General features: G+C 40.0%; 1 protein-coding gene across 3 annotated transcripts in view; it reads right to left on the minus strand.

Moving 5' to 3' along the window:
• The window catches only part of LOC112455029 (protein vein), a 318,859-nt gene that overhangs the window by 222,390 nt on the left and 81,742 nt on the right, over positions 1 to 14,727 (minus strand). The window lies entirely within an intron of this gene.

The following is a 14,727-nucleotide window of genomic DNA, read 5'->3' on the forward strand; positions in this document are numbered from 1 at the left end:
TGTACGATGTCCGATTTATTTAATGTTTTTTAAATGTTAAAATGACATTTGAGCTTTTATCGATTCATATTGATTTACATATCTCGCTTACATTTTTCTAAAAACGTGCGAATCTTTTATTTTATTAATTCTGTCTGAAATTTGCGTTATTAATTATTAAATTATTCTGGATTTCGCAACAATTCTTCTATATCTATTATCCTCGCTTACATGCGAACGATTTTTACTTAATTTAAGAATTTTCTGTACTTTTTAAAATATTCATTATTTCTGAGCAATTCATATTTTACACAAAAAGATGTAAAAACCAAACGCAACCGTGAAACGTTGTTCATGAAATCCGAGAAGCATGTTCTTCGATCTTGTTAGACCGAACATTTTCGAACTTTATCCGGTGCGAGCCATGATTTCCAATTTGTCGAATCGTAGCCGAGGCGGCGCTTTTATACGGCGTTTGTCTTACCTCCAAGGAGGTGGGTAAAATTTTGTTAGGGATGGAATTGGATCGGTCACGCTTTGTGTCAATTTTATCCTTCTGGCGCGTTCGTCTTTGTGCTGAGTGAGGCGAATCGCCAGACGGAGAGAGAATGATGAAACGCATGCAGAGGAGACTGCAAATGAATTATAAAACTGCCGTAGGAGGTAGCGCGAATTATCCACTGAGAAAGCTGACTAAGGAAAGCGTGATTATAGATCGCTTTATTTCTTTCCTTGAGCGAATTGTGTTTTCAGAATTCAGGAGGAAGCAAAAGTGCAATTGAAAAAAAAGCAAAAAAAAAAAATAGGTGTCAAAATCATTACATCTCACTATATGATTGGTTGATTATCTCGGCGTTAGATTATGATTGACTAACAAATCGTCGTCGTTTCACGCACAGAATTCCCGTCATTATTTGACTACCATTTACTTGTTTAATTTCATCGGGCAATTTATCTAACTGAAAAAAAATATTTGGCGGACATTAAACAGAATATATTAGCGATAACTTTCTGTATTAAATATTCTTTTGACGTTCTTTTCTCTTCCTCGCATTAGATTACTAAATCAAGGGATAACGCTGAGCTGATTTTTCAGAGTCGTCGCTAAGAGATAATGTAACGGCGAGCGCTGCGTTCGCGCGAGGACGCAAATTATCCCAGACGTTATATCCATATTTTACACACCCGGTGCCGGCTAGCGCGCGGCAGCAATCCGTAAAGCTCTCTCCTCTCGCAGTTTCCTCTCGCTCAAAGAATTTCTCCTTACTCAAAAGTGCAAACGAGGGAGGGGGGGGGGAGAGGGCTCGTACGAGCGGGAAAAAGGGATATTCGCCGGTTACTATCTCGGCCATTCAGGGGATTACGCGGCGAAGTGGTCCGAAGTGGGAGGATAGAAAGTGTGCCGCAGGAATCCGCCCAGAAAATCCTCTCTTTGAGTTTTAAGGCCATAACATACTGTGCGAGAATACGTCTTCCGCGTGTTCGTATTTCACTCATTTCATGAAACGCTCGATTAAATGCGACGATTCAAACGAGCGTAATGCCAGCCGGCCGGCCGACGCTGAAGAAATGAACCTAAGCGGATACCGACAACTGAAAAGTCTACACGCTATCCGTCGCATTAAAATTAATGAATCCTTCGCCCGCGAAGTGAGTCATTAATTTATTCTCAACACCCTCCATGCCATTTTGTGGTACTTTTCCTTTACATCGGGTCTCATTAAATTCACTATCAATGCTTGTAATAGAAAAGAGCGTTACTCAAAACAAGTCAACAAATCAGACGATGAAGACTAATTTTCTACTTAATATATACTATATAATTTTGCAACGTAAACAAACGACTTATTTAATGTGTTACTAGCATTATATAATTGACGAAAAGATATTGAACCAAATCGAACTGAACGAATGCGGTTTGCTGCTTCAGCCTTTCTCTCGTTAGTCTCGAAATAATCATCTCACGAACTGTCGCGGAGTAGAGAAAGTTTCCAGGGAAAATCGAAAGCACGCTTCTCTGAGCTGTCGGCTCGCTCGGGACTCTCGGGAGCGGTCACTCGAAAGCCGCACGATTTCCGCAAGCGGCACGATGCGGAACCGCGCGCGCCAGAAGCACAGACCCGTACGCTCTGGCGTCCGTTTATTACCGTTTTCCTAAATTGATTTTCAATTCTCGTGGGACGACGCAAGGACGAGTGAAACAGGGGTATGTCGGTGGCGTTCGCGATTGGGGTAGCTACCGGAGAATCGACTGGTTGATAGAAACCGGGAGGAGGGGGCGGAAAGGGTATGCGGGTAAGCTCGGCCGACCGGAGGGTACGGTTCGACCAGGCTCTATCGAATGCTCGGTGACCCGTAAGGAAAACGCGAATGCACGAGTTCGGCAAACAGCACCGGCGTCACGTGCGCGCGGGGCGAACGAAGAGCGAGATGCGAAGAAGAGAGAACGGCCGCGTGACAGCGAGAAATGCGAGAGCGGAGGATTTGGATGAGAGAAACGGTCAAATGAGAACTGGAAATAATTGAGAAGGGGATGAAGGAAGAGAGAGAAAGAGAAAAGATCGCTCGGTTGAATCGGCGAATATCACGACGAGCATGAAGCAGAAAAAAGACATGCGAAATATTGTCGAAGTATATGAAAAATGGAAGAATGAAAACGAAAGCAGCAAACGATCCTTTCGATCAAGTATGTAAATACTCGACCAGCTATATAATGTGAAAAATATCCTAAACAACATATTCTCAGATATCTTATGACGCTATTGTAAAAAACGGTAAATCCTACTTATGATTACCATGATGTACAAAACAAATGAGTAAACTATTTATTTTTACTAAAATAAATGGACATATAAATTTAGAAAAGAATCTAAATCCTATAGAACTCATATCTAGCAAAATATACAAATTCTTCGGCATGTTTATCCTCATTTGTCGCATACACTGTGAGTTTCTGTTTGAATTAGTTAGAACAAAATGTGCTTGCATTTACATTATTGTATATTAATTGATATCAGTACAATAGGCAGGTCACTTAATCCAGCGCTATAAAAAATAGATTTTAACGAAAGGGAAAAGTTTACAAGAAGAAAGATAGTTCAATATGAAACATTACATTGGAGAAAGGTGAAGGGAGAAGTAAAGAAAGAAAGTAATGGGAAGGGCATGAAGCAACGATGCGTCGCGTTGCATTCACCACCGTATTGCTTCGTTGCATCTTCTTTCCGTCCACTCTACAACCGCGCGCCGCGACCGCGGAAGAAACGGAAGCAACGGAAGAATGCATGCACTTTTTTCACGTTTTTCCTCCTCGTCTCTTTCTTTCCCACCTGAGAAACCTGCGAGAGAAGAAAGGGTGAAAGGCGACGCCGTATCTCAGACGGCGCGCGTCCCTCCTCGGCTCTATTTATCCGTGCCTGCTTTTCTTCCGCCACTTTTATTCTGTTTAAGGTCGAAGACGAGGCAGGAAACAGACGGGCAGGACAAGAGGGGGGAGGGGGCACCGAGAAGAAAAGGCGCGGTGCGCGATTGCAAGTTTAATGATAACATAACAAAAGACGTATACAACCACGAGAAAAATACGCGAAAGTGTAGTCCTTTTTTTCCGAAATAGACGACGCGACGCGACGGTATATATCTTTAATGAGAGACACGTATATTTTTGAAACGCCACGCTATCTCGCTCTGTTTTAATTAGCTTTACTCTGTAGCGACACGTCGCGCATCCGTTTCGACTGAAATGAAACCACCTCGGAGCGATCTCGTTCTTTTTATAACTTCGTAACTTCATCTTGAAGCTTTTTTCTTGCACGAAGTACAAACCCGCGGAAAACTATGAAATCGTGAATAATTTGGGACGTGATCTGAGATTAATAACGCAGAGAATGATTCGCAAAAGTAAAGTAATGTTTATAAGACATAAAACAAGAAAAAAATAAAAGCAGCCTCATCAAGATATTTGAAAAGCTCAAAGTAAGAGTGGACTAAGAGAATTGACATTTTATAAATAGTTAATTTTAAATATACAAATCTTGGTTTGAAACAATGATCAAGCTATCAGCTATTTGATATATTTGATACGTTATATAGATACCCGTGAATAATAAATAATAAAAACCGACATAATGAAAAGAGATAAGTTTATTTTATCTCAATACTCTCTTGAAATTTCAATATTAAGTAACTCTATTAACATTCATTGTTATAGTTATCGTTGAGTTCCCTTCCATAGTCTTTATTTATCCTCTCATCGCTCGCGAAAGAGGCGCCTCGAAAGAATGGAATAAAAGAAATAGCGACTGCTCTTTGCATTTATTTCTAACTTCCAGCTTCTCTCCGGCTTTTCTTTCTTGCTCTTCCGGATCGTGGACAGACTGTCCCAGAAAATCCGGCAACCGTCGACTACGGAGCACCTGATTTGCAAGAAACTTCAAACTCGGGAATTTGCTGCCCCCTTACAGTGCCTTTCGCGTACCCTCTTTCTCTTTTTCTTCGGAGAATTTCGTGACGATTCCTCTGTGAAAAGCTCAGATATTCATTCCGTGACAATTTCACACTTGAGAAAATCGCGATAAAGTGCCCCACGGATAATTTGTACGTAATACATATCGAATTTTATCTCGATCATATTTGACGGTAATAATTTCATTTAATAGTAATAGATGCGCGATCGGAATGTAGTAAAGTTGATTAAAAACGCGAGAAGCATTGCTACGCTTTACGTGAGAAAGTGCGTTGAAAATTGGAGCAACATTAAAAAGCAAATATAGTACGAGTTAATTAATTCGTTAATTACGACCGGCCCGATTGTGGTTCGACATTTAGTCGTTTAATATTTAATCGTTAAATGAGTCGACCAGAGGGATAATTGTGCTTCCGGAACGGTAAATTATAGCTCTACCGAATTATAGCAGAAATATTATGTATGTACCATTTTGGTGGCAATGATTAATAATCTTTGATTTCGGGCAATTCGCTTTTAAAACGCTAAATTTCGAAAATAAAAGGTTAATAGTCGTGAATAGTGCGCGGGCGTGTATGTGTAAAATCAGTAACATCATTTAGTAATATCTGGATAATAACAGATTAATTGATTTTTTAATAACTTAAGACTTAAGTTATACGGTTAGCTTAAAATGGGCTGCCAATATCTTATTTTCAGAAAAATATATTTATAGAAATTTCCAATCAGGAATACATTTTACGATCAGCAGAAAGTTTGAGCTATTAAAATCGTATATATTATTTCTCAGGCGGGCACCCTGATAAAAATGCAGTTTTCGTGCAAAAGTAGGCGATCGCAATATCCGTACGATATATCGATGTCACTCGCAATTTCCACACGGCCGCCATGTATACGTCGTGACAGGGGCAAGACTCGCGGTATAATTTCAGTGAGATCAAATTTCGATAGTATATGTCGAAAAAAATCTAAATTATCCTGGTTCGTTGGTTCGTTACAAATGTTAAATCGAATGTCGATTATCTGGCATTGTTACCAATAACCTAAATGGTTCCTGCATTAAAGTTTATTTTTATGACTATATACTGCTAATATATACTGTTATATTTTACTATTTTACATAATTATAAATTAAAGCAAGAGTTAAAGTTTATCAATGTCTTTTCGTTTTAATGTTTCTCATTTAATAGTATGCTTTTCGCTTTATGAAATATTCGTTCGAAAGGTAAAATATTAATCAATTGGAAGAGATTAGATGCATTGTCATTTTCTTTAGTAAAAAAAATAAAAATTAGCGAAAATAATGCTATTGTTTAAGAAAGGAATCTAATTATCTAACGGTATACGCCTTAACAGATTCTCTGTACTTATGCATTTCCTTTAGAGATCATTTTGCAGCATCGAAATCCGAGCTTATCGAAATTATACCAATTTCAATACTCGCTCATGGTCGTCAGCAGGATGGTGGAGCCTCCGGTGGCCATTGTCGTTGGGCTAAAGGACCATTGCTGGCACGGACCGGGTGGTGCAAGAAGCGGCGGTAACGCTTCGTCAGGAAGCCGGACGATAGGAGCATACGCGTTACCGAACCGCGCGTTTCTCGTTTCGCCGAGTTAATTCTCGCGCCAGCCGTCCCCATCGCCGCGGATAGTTAACTACGATATGAGAGTCCCAGCATCTCGACCGACCGTATATATTGCTTCCTCGGTGCGATCACTCGTCCGCGCATTGCATCGCATTTAGCTCGAAAGCCTCTCGAGTCAAATCTTGGGTGATCCGTCACTTACACGTGAAGGGAGATATAGAAGATACAGAAACTTGCGCTCTTCGACTTTTCTCGACGTTAAGTTTAAAACGCGGCCTCACCTGCTCCTTAAGACGAGGCCTCACCTTGTATTTTCAAATTAAAAGCAAAAATAACTTCTAATATTTTTAATCCAATTTCGAAGCAAAAAATACAGCCAATATATATAGTATATCGTTAAAACAAAACAAAAATAAATTCTAACGTGTTTATTTTTTGTACTTCAATCTGAGCGTAACAAACAGAAACCCCTGAGGGTTTTCCCCCCTTGTATCTGTTCAATGTAGTATTGAAAAAAATCATAGAAAATAAAAAGAAATTTTTCCCCGTGAAAGTTTGATAGGTCTACAGGCATTGTAAAAAGTTCAAAAATTGTAACAGACTTTATTCCCATTACCTCTTTTACTACAATTTTACATAATTCTTTTCGTACATTTCTATCATGTCTCTTATATTATGTTCGTAGTTCGTACAACCGATTTCTTTTATTTTACCACGTATAGGTTTTTCATGGAAACAGATCAATCCAGTTAAAGGAGAGATCATCCAATTAACAAATACCAGCGGTAAATAGTTTGGAAATTCGATCTGTTCTCCCGCAGGCTGTGCGCGGAGAAATTTCGTGATACCACAAGAGATAACAGATCAACGATATAACGATTATTCTCGATATTTCTCGCTGGAACTGCGAGTCTAAATATCGCGCAACGATAATTATGCAGTTTCGTTGCGCCATGATAATTTGCGCGCTCGAGGAATTGTCGCAATTAGCGCCGCAGCAACGTGATACTTTTATTTACTTTTCAAATCAGCCAGTATATTTCCATTTCGATATAACGATATTTCAAAACGTTTTTCGAACCAATCATCCTTTACGAGCGATGGGCGAAGTTGAATTTAAAATTGTTGTCCGAAGAGAAAATCATACGCGCGCATTTTAGTAACGAGCTCGAAAACCAATTGCGTTTAATAACAAGCAATCTGCCCATCGGTATTGCATTTAATCGCTCGTGCGCATTTCGATGTATGCATATAAAAAGGGTTGCAACTGCAAGAAGCGTAAATACCGTAATCGTACCGGTTAAAAAATATGTTTAGATATTTTAACCTTCGTGGCACTGTATGTGTGTATGTGTGAATTTTTTTAAGTCAATTTTACTCTTCTATATTTAGTGGACTTTCAGTTGTTTAATCGCATTTCAATTAACTTGATTAAGTTAATAGTTTATTAAAACTTTATTGAAACCAACTCAAATCTATCAAAAGTGTTTAATATAAATAAGATATTAAATAGCTTTGAGAATGGGTATTCCAATAGAATTCTTGGAGACGAAGATATCTACTTCGAATTCGTCGAAGAAACCTTTTGTCGGCCCAAAGAGACGACTTCCGGGACAGCTTGTGTATGCAGTGTGCAAATGTTCCGAGTTCCGGCGCTACGGCGCGCGAACACGTGTGAATTGAAAGTGGCGCGAGGGAGGAGGATACACGTGCATGCAAGTAGAACCTTAATCCAAGATTGCGCCTCGAGGTCTCGCGTGAGGCGGTGGGGGGGGGGGGTTGTCGCGACGGGGTTTCCCCAGGAAATTGGGAAGATCGGGAAGTCTCCCAAGAATTCCGTCGAGTCGCGCGGAAGAAGGCGAAGCTATACCCCTCCGTCGTCGCGCCACTCCGGGGATCCATTCAGCGGCAGACGTTGGTAGGCACTTTGGCATAGATATCCGATAAGATTTCTCCCGGGATGTGGCCCAGGACGTCGCCATGAGGATCCTCCCGCCCGCTCCTCTCGAAGCGACGAGACCGACTTGATCGCGGAACCGGGACACGTATGGCAGGCGCGCGTGCGTCCGGCATTTAAAATTATCGGGATATATAGACTCTCTTCCTCCTTCGCGCGGACTACATCAACTACATGGGAACATGGGATAAGTCGATCGAACTTGTTCGACCTGGAATAATTTTCACAACTTTTACCGCGAGCGAAAATTGCGCGTTGAACGCGTGATTATTGTATGAATAATACTGTTAATAGTCGAGCAGACATTTCATTGTTTAAACATTAGTGTTTACGTCACGTCACGTGTGAAATATTGGTTATTAATGCATATCGATATGATAAGCGAATAGATAATTATCGGTATATTTTCATAGGCAGTAAATTCATTCTTAGATTGACTTTTTATTTAGGACCTTTCACCCAAGTTTAGCGAATCGTGACGTAAAATTACAGTCCTCTAAATATTTAATTGGAAAAAGAAAGAGATCCAAATTTTATAAGATGTAAAGTTATTAGCTAAAATTCTCCTAAAATTCGATATGCACATATATATACTTGATGAATCAAGATTACCAATAGAAAGTCTAAAGATGCAAAATTAATATTGTAATTTCGAGTTGCAGAAAAGATAAAAAGAAATTTATTTATATTTGTAGTTCAAAAATTAGAAAGAGTAGAGATAACGTTAAATTACCTTGTATTACGCGACCTAAATATATTGAAACAATTTTTATACGAGTCGCGCAAAAAGTATAGCCCAGGTCTCAAGGGGTTAATCTGGGGATCGCACCGACGTGGATTAATTCGCCGACGTGTAACGCTCGCACGTGCCGCGCGAGTAAAACACAACGTGGTCCCGCGTATCGCGCTTTTTGCGATTCAAATCTCCAGTCGGGTGGACTAATGACCGAGGAAGGGCTTCTCCAAGGGTGGGTCGTCGAGGAGCGAGACAAGAGACGGCTCCATGGTGAGATCGACATGCGAGTCGTTAAACTCACCCCGGAGACCGTAAACTACCGTGAGAGGGTCGCGTCGAGGGGACAACGATGTTCTCCTTCGCAAAGTGCAAAGGACACGGAACGACAGGGACGACGAATCGTCCCGGGTGGATCGGCGGACAAATAAATATAGATCGTAGATCGAGATATGGAGTGAGTTGAGCGGGATAAGCAATGATAGTTAAATTTAGATAGAAAACAATAAAGTTTGAAGTTTAGGCTTTCAATCGTCAAAGATAATATCGTCAAAGACGTATATTAGTATATATGTATTTTATAGAACATATAAATATAAGTGTTTTAAGTTGTACGAAGTGTTGTTTCGTACTTCTCATGCTTTTCTTTGATTTATGAATTTCTTGCTCAATCTGGAATCGCTTTGTAGCGACAATTGAATTGAAGCTTTTGACTTAAGACGTTTATAATTCAAAAACTATTTGTTTTGTTATTCTTAAGGACAAAGAGATCTAAGGAAATACGGAACACAATGTGGACTCTTCTGTTGCAGTATAACAAGCAACAAATTCTTTTTAATATCAGTTTAGTTGTTGCTCCTACTTAGAACGTCTTAAAAACAGCTTCAGATCTGAAAAGGTCGCGATGCGCTTCTGAATTCGATAAGGGCGAGAAAGAACCTTGACTAAAACTCCGGCAAAAAGAAAGCAAGTAGACGAGAGGAACCGGTAAGTCTAAAAGGACTTGATTTTTCATTATGTCGCAGAGAGAAAAGTCTCCTGCGAGATAGAACAACTGAATTAACGTCGTTAATTATAACCTCGTGATAAAGTGCGGAATAAGCATAGATGTGTAGATAACAGAGCGAGACGGGAATCAAATTGAAGAACAGGGATGAAAGGAGCGCAGGAATAAGTGTAATTTATCGTATGCCGAGTATACGGGGAAGGGGGGAAAAAGAGTGGTAAACGCGGTTGTCAAAGAGGACGGAACAGGGTGCTGTTTAAGCCCGGACAGACGCGAGAGCGAGGCAGAAAGGAATAAAATGCGATGCGGAGGATAGCGCTCTCGGTACGAACGAGTCGAGTGAAAAGTGTTGTGCCAAACGTAGGCCGCCGCAAAAAGAGAGTAAGATTAAACTCAAAGTCGAGGAGTTCGTTTAATCTCCCATTTGAATAATGGGCGACGGCGCGGGTCACGAACACAACCGGCGCGGCCTGCCAACCAGCTAGTCAGCCGCGGCCGACCAGAGTGGCTCTAACGAAATTATTCTGCCCACTTTTGTAAATGACCCGCCGCGGGCTTTTCTGAGCACTGCGGTTAACAGACGTTCGACCTTCTTACACGCGTACAACCCTCGTGACATCGAAAGGCCTTGTTAGCGGCTCACCGGTATTGTGAGAGTTCGTCACGACCCTCGTTTCGTGTTATCGTTTTGCGGTGCTCTTGACAATCAAATTGAAAGCGGCTATCACTCATTGCGTTTCAGAAAAAGAGAGAGAAAAATAACTCTTAACGTGAATACATCCATAAAAGTTATAATTCCACTAAAAACCTTTGTCATTTTTAATTTAAATATTTAATTTTATTTAAATACTTAATTTTATTATAAATATCAATCTAGTAATATTTTAAGCCGTTTCTGCTAAATCGTTTTATTTTGTATTCCATTAAAAAAAAAAACATTATAAATGATCATAATTTATAAAACTACAATCACTATAACAATAATTTCAAGCTAAAGCGTTCTAAAGACTTGTAATTAAAAATGCATGCAAAAATGCGCATTTAAATTACGTAAATATTGAAATTAAATAAAATCATACTAAATAAATAAATTTCCGCTCAAATCAAGTTTCTACAGAATCAAACAATGATCAAATAGACTGGTCCGCTTTGATGAACACCGTGCGGAATTCGAAGTCGACCATCGTAGCTTGCATTAAGTTTTGACCAGTACCGTGACGCGCGCGCCGAGGACTTCAGCATCGTCAGTTCGACGGCTGCGCTTCGGCTGACAAAGTCCAGCGACGAAGGCGCATCCTTCCTGGCCCGGGCTCGCCCGGGCTGACTAACAAACCGCGCTTCATTAAAACATGGTAACCCGCTGAATCGGCGGTAATTGAATCGACGACTGTCTATTGGACTGAGTCTTGGGCTGCGAGCCGCGGAGTAACTTTCGGCTCGGAAGTTCGGGCCGCGTGGCGGGAACGGATGTATGCGCGCGCTGATGCTCTGCGTTGCTTCGGCGGATCCGGATTCAGGAGATCAGAATTCGAAACTCCATTCGGTCTGCGGCGACAACGTTAGCCGGAGGAGGGATGGATGCGTGCAGCTAGACTCATCCAGTGAACGTTTAGAATTTAATTCCCAATCCTAATTTTAACGATGCATTCTGTGAGTTAAATGTTCTTCTCTGCGTAGAATTGCAATTTCTTAGCTGCAAAATTTATTTAACATCTTTCTTCAATCTACTCCATCTTAATTACATTATAAAAGCGACATTAGAGAGAGGAAATTAAAGCCTTAATCTTTGTGGCATGTTTCTAGATTGTATTAATATTGTTTCCGTTGTATAATTACCACGAGAGTTAATTTGACATTTCAGAAAAATCTGCATTCTTGTAAACTAGACTGAAATTAAGTAATCCCATTCACAACAGAAAGATCAAGTAGGTAATGAAATAAAAATAATTTTATTACATTTCTGATGCTGAATAGATATTGCATATCGATTGTATTGTAGGATTCCATTGCCAGGTGAAAAGTTAATGATGTTTGCTCGTTCCTTCTGACATATACCTCTCACGGGGAATACGAGCGTAATCAAATCTCCATGCTCCGCGAAATTATTTATTTGCCTGTTCATTCGTGAATTCTGTTCCAAAGATATATGTTCGAAAAATTGCAATGCATGCTTACGATATCAATTTTCGCAAAAGCCATTCAATGAAACGGCGGATTTATTTACGCACAGGCCCGATAACAATATCCGTTGTATATAAATCGTATATGAACATCCTCAATGTTGCACACGACTCGCCCGTGAGGATATCAAGCGATGCAACGAATGCATTGTCGATATCTCCCCTCCCAACCCCCCACCCACTCCTCTTTTATTCTTCCTCTTTCAGCTGCAACAAGCTGGCGAGCGGGAATACTTTCATATATCGTGGAACTACCGTCGTTTAATAATGGAAGGGCAAAAATTCAAAGTCGAGCGACGAAGTAGACAAGCTCCTCAAAATGCCAGACAGACGTCGAATGCGAGAGATCGGATGTGGATACGTATGAAGCATGAGCGGACCCCTCTTAACGTCGCTTCGGGTTTCGAATATTCATGAGCCTGCTCGCAGCCATCGAGAGAATCCGCACAAATGTTTCCGGGTTAATATTTGAGATCTTACGTCGGTCGGATCCGCGCAGACGGCTCGTCTCGGTAGAAAAAGGAAAGGAAAAAAAAAAGACTTGGAAGAACTCGCCGCCTTCGCTCGCTATGAATCACGGTGCCTCTCGCATTGATTCCAGTTCCATCTCTGGTCTTGTTACTTAAGGCGCCCGGTGAGATTAGCGGAGAAACGTGTTCCGCTATAGTAAATATAAAAAATCGAGCCGAGAAATTTTTGCAAGTTGTTCGAAAGTTATATCTTCTTAACTGTCTTAGGTCTAATTACGACAATCAGAATTAAATTTCAAGTAGTCTTTAACGAATTTCGAGTCGCACATCGGAAATTACCACGCGATAAATAAGCATAGAATGTATTTGAAGAAAACGGGTAAAATTAAAAAAGAGATCAACTTTTAAACAATTAGTCGATTTTTTCTCATCAAAAATAGCAAAATAAAATAGCAATTAATATTTAGCTCGAAGTTATATGAAAGTGAAATGCGTTCTTGTGGAAACTAACTTTCAGGAATGCAAATGCATAACAAAACCACATTTCTCGGTTAATTTTAGTTGGAAACTTTTCTTTTGCTATCAGTTTTTATATTTTTGTTCCGAGTGCAGTTTAAGGCGTAATTAGCAAAGTATTTAGCATTCAAATTAAGTAATAATTAAGACAAATCATTGTGCTGCATACAATCTTGATTAACAGAGAAACATATGTGTTCCCAAATCTTTTTGAAATTGAAATATTCAGTGGTTCTCTTGATTATTACATGTATCTATACACGTGTATTTTCGACTTCATTATTACATGAAGCTTCTACCACAAAGAAGACATTCTTTCCAACAATCTGATGCCATTAGTATGCACACAATGTAGAGATTTTCTTCATCGATTCTGCTTTTAATATATGCTATATAGGTTATAATACACTAAATCCGCGAGCGAAATGAATGTTCTACTAAGCTGTTTGTTCCACCTTTTACATTAAAGTTGGATCGAAAGAGGCAGAAACGGCCGTAATCGTAGGCGATTCGACAGATGAATCTCTGCGGAAAATTGAGGCGCTAATATTCTGAAGAAATAACTCTGTACGCCTGCTATTCCCGATATTTATGGGAGATAATCGACAGCCCTGATTTTCGCCGCGTCCATTTCGCATTAGAATTTCGATAGCGCCGCGAATAACGGCATCCGGTGTCTCGTTACTCGTCGAAGAAATGCCGAAAATTTCGGCGCTCCCGAGCACCTATCGCCCGATAACATCCTGCGCGCGAAACTCCATAACTATGCAAATAATATACGACAGGATTTCGAGGTGCTCGGAGGTGACTCCGCGTCCCGTGCGGGAACGCGGCACTAGCTTAATTGGAAACTCGGATATCGGCGAAATCCACTTAATAATATTACACGCGCGGGCGCGATTTTCGCTGGAAAATTATTGTTTTTGAATTATATGCCGCGGAACGACGTAAAAGCGCGACTTATGAACTCGCGAGAGTTACCGATTCTACTCGAGGGAAATTATCCGTCTAAAGTGGAAACGCATCATTTATGCGCGGGATCATTATCTTTGTTTTCAATTAACAAAAATTAATTTTAGACGTTAATCACTATTATAACACGTCATCATAAATTTATAAGTATAATATACAACTTTAATAAAACGTAAAAAATTGTCATTTGCTTTTACATTAGTTCATGATCAATATCAATCGAATATATTAATCTTTTGAAACTGTTTTATAAATTATATATCTACGTTTTTAATATCTATCGTATAATCATTACTTATTTCTTCGTTCGGAACATGGAATATAAACAATAAACAGTCCTAAAATATAGTTCTCCAGCAATTTGTAGAAAAAAAAGAAACGAGAGAGTCAAAAATTGTTTTGTAGATCATGAAAATTTTATTCTGAAAATTTTGTAGATTTTAATATTATTCTCGCATTCGGCTCAATTACGCTCAATTAATCCCGTACGTTGGACAGCTCGTTAAATGAATAATTAGAGATGAGATGGAAGATGATCTCAAAACTGACCATTCTCGGCGTATTCATATCCGATCGTCCGATCGGACCATTCTGGAGGCTGACCCACTAACGTCTGTCAATTAGGAATAGCAGACCGCGAATTAACCCCTGGCAATTGCCGTTAATCCTAGTAATTGAGCTCACACCAATCGGTCGAACTTTTCACGCGCTTCTGTTCCTCCCCCTCCCCCTCTCTCCTTTTTCTGTTTCTTCTTTGCTTCGCGAACGGCAGGCGTTTCGGAGGAACTTTAATCCCAAAGCACTACACACCCAAAGTCTATTAAACTTTGAGTAAAATAAACTTTAATTCATTCGAAAATTTAATCC

This window comes from Temnothorax curvispinosus, unplaced genomic scaffold (genome assembly GCF_003070985.1).
Source record: "Temnothorax curvispinosus isolate PA1 unplaced genomic scaffold, ASM307098v1 QBEX01005665.1, whole genome shotgun sequence".
Taxonomy (NCBI): Eukaryota; Metazoa; Arthropoda; class Insecta; order Hymenoptera; family Formicidae; genus Temnothorax; species Temnothorax curvispinosus.